This window comes from Triticum aestivum, chromosome 6B (assembly GCF_018294505.1).
Source record: "Triticum aestivum cultivar Chinese Spring chromosome 6B, IWGSC CS RefSeq v2.1, whole genome shotgun sequence".
Classification (NCBI taxonomy): domain Eukaryota; kingdom Viridiplantae; phylum Streptophyta; class Magnoliopsida; order Poales; family Poaceae; genus Triticum; species Triticum aestivum.
Window position 1 is genome coordinate 29,606,670 of NC_057810.1, and position 9,178 is coordinate 29,615,847.

General features: G+C 44.3%; 1 pseudogene; it reads right to left on the bottom strand.

Moving 5' to 3' along the window:
* Positions 1–1,566: 1,566 nt before the first annotated feature.
* Positions 1,567–7,840, bottom strand: LOC123138699 (2-methylpropanoate--CoA ligase CCL4-like; annotated as a pseudogene).
* Positions 7,841–9,178: the final 1,338 nt, after the last annotated feature.

The following is a 9,178-nucleotide window of genomic DNA, read 5'->3' on the forward strand; positions in this document are numbered from 1 at the left end:
CACCATCCTCTCCCGTCTCATCACTAGCATTGTAATCAAGCTTCTCGTCTTCCCCCTTGAACTGCTCTGGCTGGGATCTCTCTCATTCATCTCTCTATCCTGATTTAAGTTGTCAAAATTCAACTTATCCCGTCTCATCTCTATGGTACTTCCCTTCTTACAGTCTATCTTTCTTTCTCAACATCATTTTTTGTCCAATCTCGTCGTGCATTTTGTTGTCCAAACTGGCTTGACTTGACTGGACCTCTTCCATATCCAAGTTATGACCATTTCTTCCACAAGTGCCTTAACTTCCAAGCACACATGAAGGAACAGTTTTGTCCCGCCCTGCTCATTTCTGAATCTTTTAGGATCTGCCTCATCTCCCCATCCTGCAAATTCTTGGAGCACTTTCCATCAAGATTAGCTAACTCAAAGCAGTCAGTCTACTCTGTACATTGCACTAGCGTTGCTGACGCTACGATTAACTACTCGGCCCGCTTTGAAAATAGTTTGGTCATTGTATAGGCGAGTCTTTGTATGCTAGTGGTAGTGGGCGCTGAGGTGGTTCCAACCAACACGATACTCTTTGTCTGCTTCCTATGGGCCTCCTTCACAATCTTAGAAAAAGGCTATTAGAAAAATCTCGAGGTTATTTTGTCTTAAATTTGTTTAGATACGGTAAAACAGGTCTAGATACGTCCGTATCTAGACAAATCAAAGACAAATAATTTGAGACGAAGTAGAAGTTAGTTGACGCCCAACACTGCTGCTACCGGTGTTAATTTGCATACATTCAAACATCATAATAAATGCTTTAAAAAAAAGATCCAATTTGTTGGTTTTCACTTGATTTCAAAGTCCATTTTTATCCATTCCCACAATATATTAGATTTCGCCGAGGTCCTGATAGATAGCACTCGGCAAACTTCTGAAACTAGGCATCTTCGTCGATTCCAGAATGAAGCATTTTAGTAATATTGTAACAAGAATTAGTTTTTCCTAATGCAACGTTCTACAACAAGACAAAAAATGTTAAACCCTGAAAATATAGCACAAATCTCAAAGCAATGGTGAATGGCGAATCCACCTGCACATGTTCGGTTAAGTGCATGGTAGAATTTCTTTTCTCCACACAAAAGAGCACCAATACTTACTTCGGTTCGATTACCATTTTTTTGCAGGGAATAAATGACCTAGTGTGGAGTAAGGACGACATTGCTGAACCGAAAGATCCGAAGATAGACGAGGAGGATATGACACTGTCACTGCCATGGCAGACTGGATTGATGTGATAGTTTTGGTGTGCACTCCGGTAGCGAGCAATGCTCGAGAACCTGGATATGCTTGTTGTGAGTTGTCGGCCTTGATGATGTCTTGTATGTATTATGGTGCTTTAGGCCTCGTTTGCTAGGTCGGGCTTGCCATTGTTCCCGTTTTCGCCATGTTTCCTTTTAATAAACCGAGCAGTTCGGGTCCTTGTACCGTCTTGTTTATAATGATTATAACAGCTCTCATGTTATCGTTCAAAAAAGTTGTCGCTGCCATGGTCTAGACATATGGCCAAAGGGGAGCAAGAAGAGAGTCCTAAGTCTCGGTGTTGTTGCGAGTGGGTCCCATCTCATTGGCGAGGTTGCGGAGCACGTACTTCTCCATCTTTCCGGTGGACGTCTTGCACACGTTCCCGGATCCACACAATCAGCTCGTCCGCGGTAACGATGCAAGCTTCCCTAAGGCTCACAAACGCACATCGTGCCTCCCCCCAGACCTCGTCCGGACGGGCCACCACCGCCGCCTGCTTCACCGTCAGGTGCCCCTACAACGCTAATCCACCTCCATGTTGTTGATGTGTTCTCCAACACTCACGATCACGTCCTTGGACCGGTCGCGGATGTCCAGGTAGCCGTTCGGGTGCATGACCCCGATGTTCCCTGTGTGGAACCACCTGTTGTCTCGAATCGCCGCCCGGGTCGCCTTGTCATTGTTAATGTATACCCGCATTACGCAGCTGTCGCGGAGCATGATCTCGCCCATCGTGGATCCGTCATGTGGCATGCTCCGGCCCGTTTCGCTATCGAGGATGTCCACCTCAGCCATCACAGGCATGCGCACGCCATGTCTTGCCTTGAGCCTCGCGCGCTCGGGCGCCAGCAGCTTGTTCAACTCCTTCCACACGCATGACACCACCAGGCCCCCGGTGTCACTCAACCCATACTCGTGGCTGACCTAGAAGACGACAGCCTCGGCCAGCTCTAGAATGGCGGCCGGCGGCTGCATGCCACCCATGAGGACTCGCACCTTTCCTCCTGCTGGGAGCCTCCACACGCCCTCGGGTGCGTTGGCCAGCACTTTGAGCATCATCGGCGAGGCATAGAGGTGGGTGACACCACAACGAGTGATGGTGGCGTAGACCTGGGTGGCGTAGATCATGGGATCCCACTCGGTCGCCGGCCAGACCCAGGCGAGCAACAGGTCTCTCTTCTCGAGAAGCATCTTGTATGTTGTGAGTGCTTCCAACTCCTCATCAGTCGTCGTACTCTCTTCTTCATAGTAGGGCTCCTCGACGAGGATGACACGCGGTGCAGGTTGGCCTCCTAGCGGCAGAAGGCAGAGTGCATCGCCAAGCAACGGCAGGAACGCCGGATCGACAAAGATGATCTTGTCACCGGAGTGGCTGAGCACGACGGCCAGCGTGCGCACGTCGAGGCTCGTGTTGATGGTGTTGAGCACGGCACCGCTCATTGGCACGCCGAAGTGCATCTCGTACATGATCGGCACGTTGAGGAGGAACGCCGAGACCACGCCGTTGCGGGATACGCCCAACGACACGAGTGCGGACGCAAGGCAGAGGTAGTGACGAAAGGTCTGGCTCTAGGTCCAAACGACGTCATGGTAGACGAAGGACCGTTGTCGCCAACACGGATAAAGAAGAAACTTAGAGCATTTCCACCCGTGCCCCAAGAGCACCCAGGACCACTTTTTTAGCCCCGGTGATAGGAAAACGCTCCACTCATATCGGGGATATACCCCGCGGTCTGACCCGGCCGGAGATATGACCCTGCTGGGACCTGGCATTACATCAGTAACCCGCCCGAAGACTAGCGACTCACTGATGACCCGGCCGGGCCTAGCGATTCATTGATAACCCGACCGGACTTGGTGCCTCATCAGTAACCCGCCTGGACTTGGCGGCCCGTGAGCGGGCCGGCTCCTTAGAGAGGCCTGGACCAGCAGTTCACGTAGAGGCCTGCACTGGCGGCTTAACGCATAAGGCCCAAGAAGAGAAAGACCCGGACTTGTATCCGGTTTGTAATAGAGAATATTCTAGTCCTAGTACTACTAGGACTCCACATGTAACCTGCCCCTCCAACTTACATAGGGAGGGACGGGGCATCCCAAGAAGGACAAGTTTCACAAGGTGAGACAGACAAATCAATAGCTCTCGAGGCAAGGTTCGCAAGCATCAAGTGATTCCAAAAGTCCATCCGCATGGAGTTTCTTCATCTGTTTTACACCAATATGACCTAAACGGCAGTGACAAAAGTATGTTGCACTATCATTATCAACTTTACATCTTTTGGCATCAATATTATGAACATGTGTATCGCTACGATTGAGATTCAATAAGAATAGACCGTTCACTAAGGGTACATGACCATAAAAGACGTTACTCATATAAATAGAATAATCATTATTCTCTGACTTAAATGAATAATCGTCTCACAATAAACAACACTACTAGTAAAACAATTTTTAACGACGATATATATGGTTGTTAAAAGTCATATTGTGGTCATTAAAGGTCATTAATGACCACAATCTCCTGGTCGTAGTAGGCTCCATCGTTAAAATATAACAACCACATACCTTTTGTGGTCGTTATTCTTTTAACGACGGGATGGTGTGTCGTCGTCAATCCCAAGGCAATAACGACCACAATTATAGTATTAACAATCACATTTGTTATCGCTAATAATGTTATCATGGTGACCAAAGTATCATTGCCGGGCACTCTTGTCACCACTTTGATGAAATTCAGAACCGCTTATATTTAGTATAATGTTCCCTTCAACGATCACTTTATGCAACATCGAACACTTGAATTTTAACATCCACAATAACTTAGAAACAAAATAATATGAGTTGAAAGGATCATAGCCTCTTTTATTAATAGAAATATGATATGTCTCCAACGTATCTATAATTTTTTATTGTTCCATGCTATTATATTACCCGTTTTGGATATTTTTTGGCTTTACTTTACACTTTTATATCATTTTTGGGACTAACCTACTAACCGGAGGCCCAGCCCGTATTGCTGTTTTTTTGCTTATTTCAGTATTTCGAAGAAAAGGAATATCAAACGGAGTCTAAACGGAATGAAACCTTCAGGAGCGTGATTTTTGAAACAAACGTGATCCAGAGGACTTGGGGTGGAAGTCAAGAAACAAGCGAGGAGGCTACGAGGGTGGAGGGCGCCCCCCCCCCACTGGGCGTGCCCCCCTATCTCGTGGGCCCCTCAGGAGTCCACCGACCTACTTCTCCTCCTATATACACCCACCTACCCCGAGAACATCAGAAGCGACCACTGAAAACTATTTCCACCGCCGTAACCTTCTGTATCCGCGAGATCCCATCTTGGAGCCTTCATCAGTGCTCCGTTGGAGGGGGAATCAACCATGGAGGGCTTCTACATCAACACCATAGCCTCTCCGATGAGTTGTGAGGAGTTTACCACAAACCTTCGGGTCCATAGTTATTAGCTAGATGGCTTCTTATCTCTCTTTGAATCTCAATACCATGTTCTCCTCGATCTTCTTGGAGATCTATTTGATGTAACTCTTTTTGTGGTGTGTTTGTCGAGATCCGATGAATTGTGGGTTTATGATCAAGTTTATCTATGAGAAATATTTGAATCTCCTCTGAATTCTTTTATGTGTGATTAAGTTATCTTTGCAAGTCTCTTCAAATTATCAGTTTGGTTTGGCCTACTAGATTGATCTTTCTTGCAATTGGAGAAGTGCTTAGCTTTGGGTTCAATCTTGCGGTGTCCTTTCCCAGTGACAGCAGGGGCAGCAAGGCACGTATTGTATTGTTGCCATCGAGGATAAAAAGATGGAGTTTATATCATATTGCATGAGTTTATCCCTCTACATCATGTCATCTTTCTTAATGTGTTACTCTATTCTTTATGAACTTAATACTCGAGATGCATGCTGGATAGCGGTCGATTTGTGGAGTAATAGTAGTAGATGCAGGCAGGAGTCGGTCTACTTGTCACGGAAGTGATGCCTATATACATGATCATGCCTAGATAATCTCATAATTATTCGTTTTTCTATCAATTGCTCGACAGTAATTTTTTCACTCACCGTAATACTTATGCTATCTTGAGAGAAGCCACTAGTGAAACCTATGGCCCCGGGTCTATCTTTTATCATATAAGCTTTCAATCTACTTTTATTTGCATCTTTACTTTTTCAATCTATATCATAAAAATACCGAAAATATATTTATCTTATCATATTATCTCTATCAGATCTCACTTTCGCAAGTGGCCTTGAAGGTATTGACAACCCTTTTATTGCGTTGGTTGCGAGTTCTTGTTTGATTGTGTAGGTGCGTGGGACTTTCGAGGAGCCTCCTACTGGATTGATACCTTGGTTCTCAAAAACTGAGGGAAATACTTACGCTACTATTGCTGCATCACCCTTTCCTCTTCAAGAAAAACCAACGCAAGCTCAAGACGTAGCAGCCTCCTACTGGGTTGATACCTTGGTTCTCAAAAACTTAGGGAAATACTTATGCTACTATTGCTGCATCACCCTTTCCTCTTCAAGAAAAACCAACGCAAGCTCAAGACGTAGCAAAATACAAGAATTCCAACATAAAATTCTTAGATTAAAACATCATTTAAGACATTTGAGTCAAATGCACTCCCTATATGAATAATGTACTTGCTCCTATCTATTTGGAAAAGAAGACAACTACTCCCTCTGTTCACTTTTATAAGACCTTGAAGACATTTCAGACAATGTACAAAACAACCCGTTTTGAGCTGTCTGAAATGACTTACAAAAATGAATGGAGGGAGTAGAAAAGATAATATTTATCAATCTTCAATCGAGGGACTCCATCCTTGTTTGAATGGATACCATTCTTCATCGGTGAATACAACACCGATTGATGCTTCTATATCTTACTGTGGACCATCAATCCTATAAAATGTTGAGTAGTTTATGAAAATCAGACCTTGTAAATAAATTGGCACAAAGAATAATTGCATATAAATTCAATGTACAAGAACAACTTAATTGATCATGTTGGCATTGGTGAGAACTTAGAAATAAACCGCTTAATTTCCTCTTCTTGCATATGACCCTGTGTGTAACCCTTTTTCTACTGAAATATGCTAACTCACTTGATTTTTTTAGCAAGGTCCACCTAGCAATATATTGGTGTACCAGTCCAGACTTGTTCAACTGTGAGTAGCATCTTTCCCGAGCCAATGCTGGCAAGTTTCCAAACCTGTGATGATCATTGTGAAAACCTATACATAAAGCGTTATTTTGAGGTGTGCACAAAGGCTGCAATTAAATTAAATAAGTGAATGTTGATGTACAGAAAATGAATTACTAAATGCTAAATCAAATAAAGTGAGTACAGAACTACTTGTTACACTATTTATTAATAAGGTAAAAGCTAAAATATGAAGAAAGTTGATTACTACAGGTTAAGACTAAAGATTCCATGCTTGTTGTCTTTCTTCATCCCATGCTCTTTCTTAAATACATGAATCCAGTTGCAACGTAATAATGTTACACGCATTCCACCTAAATATTGCAGCTTGAATATCTCTGTCAAAGTGTCAATATGCCATACTATTCTACTGTATTACCATTAGGAAACTACTTTGCGCATGACAACTGAGTGGCCGATTCATGCACGATTCAAAATCAGACGGTGTCCTGCAGTTTACTCCCACACACCAACGGCTTGATTAACAACATCGTCCATAAATCATGCACATAGTATCGTGTGTATAGCAACGTTCTTACCATTATCCCCTTCTTCTGAAAGTACAACCACCCCATTGTTATGTGTGCAGAGGAGTCTTTCTCAAGTCTAAACAGGATATCTGAATCCATTCATGTCATACAGTCATAGCCAGTAAAACATGTTACATTTTTCAATTGACCACGTGATAGTGCCAAAAGGTCTTCGGTGAGCTCACTCTTATCATGTTCGTTGAAGAAGGCTACATATTGAGTGATAATGAAATGTACGTGCATATGCATTGTTAAGGAAATCGGTAACCGGTAGCTGCTCGGTAGGCTTGGGAGTAGTGATTAATCGGTGAATCGGCCTATTAACTAGATTAATCGGTCGACCATTAACCGGTAGATTAAGTAGGAATTGCCAATATATATCTAGTTTTTAATGTATTGTACCATACTCTCATGCTCTCAGCTATGTAATATAACAAAATAACCTACTGTTTGGTCGAATCCTAGCAATTGAGTAGAGAGAGAGAAGGATGGGAGGGGTTATGGGGCAAAATTTTGGGCTTTGTCTGCCAACAAGATAATGGGTCAGCAATGATTAATCAGCCTAACAACCAATTAATCAGCCTAATAGGCCAATTAATAGGTCTAACTGGCCAATTAATCAGCCTGACAAGTTAATACGATGAATAGGTGCTATTCGATCCAGTCACCCTACGAGTAGCGATTAACTGACATGTTAACCGATTAATCGGATGAATTCTTGAATAGTGTGCATATGTATGTAATACACACTTTATTCTGGAACCTTGTCTTACCTTCTCTTTTAACCACTGATTGAACTTCTGGTTCCACATGGTGGTAAATTGTTGCAGTGAACATCCATCATGACTACTGGAGTACTCACTACAATAATACAACGCTTAATTAAAATGCAAATATTAGTTGACTATGTGAAAAATAAGTTAACCGACCAATCAATACAGTGCATGAAGATCTCGCAACAACAATAAACAGAGGAAGGAGGAATACCAACAAACCTGCAACAGAATCATGTTAGCGAAGGGCGGATGTGCAGGCGGCAGCGCAGGCGCACTGGGGTCGAGGATTCGAGGCTACCAGCGACATGCAGACAGCAACGCGGACGCGCCCAGGCAAGGGTTGAGGCGACTGACAAGGTGCAGGCTGCAACGCGGGCGCACCGGGGTGGAGGCTACCAGCGACGTGCAGACGGCAGCGCGGATGCGCCCGGGCCAGAGTCAAGGTGACCGGCGAGGTGTAGGCTGCAACACAGGCGTACCGGGGTCGAGGTTATCGGTGGCATGTAGACAGCGGCGCGGACGTGCTCAGGCCAGGGTCGAGGTGACCAGCGAGGTGCAGGCTGCGGCGCGATAGGCAGCAAAAGGTAGATGCGGTGCACGGACTATGGAGGTGTCGCGGATTGAGCAGGGCAGGGGAGGCGAGGAGAACAGGATGCAGGAAGATGGGATCTAACAGATTAAATATTTTTTGGTTGGTTATCTAATGGAAACTGCCAACACCTAGCGTTAAATTTATTCAGCTATCCCGCTCTCTTTTATTCTAGAGGAGGGATAAAGGAGGGATAATGGAAACTGTTTTTTTAACACAAGGAGAGGTGAGTTTGTTAGAGCGTTGTAAGTGCAAACCCATATCACCACAATAACGATTGCCTACTTAGCAACAGGTAATCTGGTGGTTGTTGATGGTATTACGTAGGCTGATTCGATCGTGTGCGGGAACTCAACTCGGATGTTCAACGACCAATAGTTTTTGGTCACCGTCGTTAATGCCAGTTTTTGTAGTAGTGCAAGATCTAGATATAATGTTCATGCTCAATGCTGGCATCAAATAACAATTATTAAGGTCTAAAACTAATTTCGAAAATAGATGTAGAGGTAGCGTGCCGACGGCGATCACATCAACCTTGAAATCATTTCCGACGCGCATCGTCACCTCGTCCTTAGCCAATCTTCATTTATTCCGTAGCTCCTGTTTCGAGTTACAAATATGAACAACTGAACCAGTATCAAATGCCCAGGCGCCACTACGAGCCTTAGTAAGGAACACATCAATAACATGTATATCAAATATACCTTTGTTCACTTTGTCATCCTTCTTATCTGCCAAGTACTTGGGGCAGTTTCGCTTCCAGTGACCATTTCCCATGCAGTAGA